This window comes from Dipteris shenzhenensis, chromosome 14, assembly GCF_047967505.1.
Source record: "Dipteris shenzhenensis isolate YYH24624 ecotype China chromosome 14, Dip_SZ_1.0, whole genome shotgun sequence".
NCBI classification, from domain to species: Eukaryota; Viridiplantae; Streptophyta; class Polypodiopsida; order Gleicheniales; family Dipteridaceae; genus Dipteris; species Dipteris shenzhenensis.
This window is the reverse complement of record NC_141609.1, coordinates 658,845-661,673: the sequence shown is the minus strand read 5'-3', so window position 1 is coordinate 661,673 and position 2,829 is coordinate 658,845.

The following is a 2,829-nucleotide window of genomic DNA, read 5'->3' as shown; positions in this document are numbered from 1 at the left end:
TGCAAGTTTCCTGCAGGAGCATGCAATAAAGGAGCAATATTCATGCAGTCATACCCCACAACAAAATGGACTTGCACAAATGAAAAACAGGCATATTGGAGAGGTATCTTGTGCCATGCTCAACGAAAAAATCTTGCTAGATTATTATTGGGCTAAAGCAGTTGCTACAGCAGTCTACATAATGAACATGACTCCCATTGCAGCAATACATGACATGACGCCAGAGGAGAGGTATACTAGTAGGAAACCAGATATTTCTCATTTGAAAGTTTCTGGTTGCATTGCCTATGTTCATGTGCCAGATGAGTTGAGATCCAAAAGATGAGAAGTGCATCTTTATTGGTTATTCTCTCCAGCAAAATAGGTATAGATGCTATGACCCTGTTGAGAGTTGTGGTGCCATGAGCACATGTAGAGCAAAGGTATGAGTAAAGGGAAAGCTGCCACATGGCATGGAGGAGATATCCCACATGTGAGCAAGCAAATGGATGTAAGTACCCTCACCTATAAAAGGGAGGTTCATTTGAAGTAATATCAAGCAAGCACTTTGTACTATCTCAAGATTCTCTTTATGAGTCCAAGCTAATCTATCTTGGAGCCTAATTGACTTGAGATACATGTCATGAGCACTCTCTTCATCATGTTTCCACACAGGTTCCATCCACCTTAGAGTGCTCCATAGATCCTGAGGCACATATGTTTTGTCATGGTATCAGAGCTTAGGTTTAGCTCTCCTAGTTTAGCTCATTAGTAGTTCACTAGGATTGCTCCCATTCCTAGATTAGTTGTAGGAATGTCTTAGGAGCTCATGTTTTTCTCCTAGGTTAGTTTTTTGTTCTAGATTGAGGGAGAGTTCCGTCCATCTGAGATTGAAAGGTTTCCGTTCATCTTCTTCAATTCAATTCATTGTTTCTTTGAGAGACATTGTGTGTGTAAGAGAGAGAGTATCTTCTTCTTTATTTTGACTTGAGAGATGTGAGAATAAGATTTTTCAAAGTTTTGATAGGTGTACTGTGAGGAGTATTGCTTCTTTGTCTTTCAAACTACAACTAAGGTGGCCTATCTACAACATCTAAGCTCCTATCTACAAAGGAGGAGTGTCTAGCAGCATGACAATGCAGGCAACAACAAGTACAAATTTCTCATAATCCTCGTGAGACAACACGTGAAGGTGATCATTCCGAACTCTAAAATGCATCGCAGATGATGCCCTTCCTTCTACTTCGGCGCTAGGAGAGCCATCAGACTTCATCCGCCCATTGCGGAGGTGCCTCTCTTGAGAGACAACAGAGGTGCTAGAAGAAAGGCCCTCTGATAAGCTTTCTACCTCCTTGCTCGTGCTGTTGGCCTCGGAGGCTGCAGAGCGCACTATAGAGCCGCAAGGAGAGTTCTGCCACTCGAAGAAATTGTGACCGCTCTCAACAAACGAGCCCCTCAACAGCCCGTAAGGCAAGGCGGCCTCTATGCGACGACCTCTGAGCTCCCTCGCCATTAGCTCCATACGATCAACAACTCAACTCCGCGGCAGCGATAATCGGCCTTTGCAACTCTTGGGTTCTTCGAATTTTTGCATTTGGATCCACTCCAGTTGCCCTTGTCGATTGCATAGCACGGTGGCAGCCTTTCTTCAGCTTGACATCACGGGAACAAAGCTTGGGAGCGACAGGAGGAGATGGCTACAAGCTTATCCCACAGTTGAGCTTCTCCAACTCTGCTGCGCCATCACTCCCTATAGTCTAAGCTCTCCGCTCCAAGGCTCCACCCGATCATCTCGATATGAACTGCCGTTAATGGAGTGCAATTCGATGGCCACACAGCAGGGTCCGAATCCAACCACCAGGGCTCCGGGCAGCAGCATCCTCAATGCTCTCCAGCAGCCAAAGCCGTGCCTCTCCAAAACAGCAGCCCGTTCACAATAGAAGCGCCAGAGCAATTTCAGCTCCTGGCTCTCCATAGCTTTAGACCTGCAGCCAGCCAACTCTCTTGCTCAGCCCACGCTCTAGATTTGCAACAACTCAGACTCCTCCAAAGAGCTCCAAATGGCATCACGGTCTACAGCAGCGCCCTGATCTCCAAATGGTGGAAATCTCCATCAGTAATTCCAAAGGCTTCTTCCATTGACGGACACGTGGCAGGATAAGATTGATTGTGGTTAAGTTAATCCAACCACAGTTAACCTTGGTTAGTTGGGTGTGGTCATTGACTGCTGGTTAACTTAACTTGGGTAGAATTAACCTTGGTCAGCAAGTAGATAGGGTTAGTTAAGCCACATCAGCACGCATGGTCAGCAGTGCCTTCTAAGCACACAGCCTCTTGTTAAGCACAGTATGGAATTCAGCATGTGAATCCCTGTGCCACATCATCAATGGCTCTCTTCTTCACAAAAGCTTCAACAAGCCATAACTTGCAATCCAAGAAGAATTTGCACACGCTCCAAAAAGGAAAAGTGAGCGTTTTTTTGAGCTCCACGCGTCTGTCATGTCAGAATCATTGTATGCAATTAGACACTGCCAATATTGAAAGAAATCAATTGGTAAGACCTTTGCAACAAATGACAAATCAAAGCATGAATGCTCACTTCGTCGTCATAAGTATGCCAAAAGCATAAGTGCATGAGATGACCATAGCATGAAGCATGGCATCCACACATAAAGCATCAAGGCACATGGAAGAACAAAGCATCATGCATGCAGCTATATCGAGTAAAGATGCGAATGCCATCGACATGAAACACTGAAAAGCAAAAACCTTGCCAACCTTGCCTATATTTTGTAAAACAAGCCTGACCACCTGAGAGTAGCTATGAAAGCACCCAGGGGAGGTATGGAC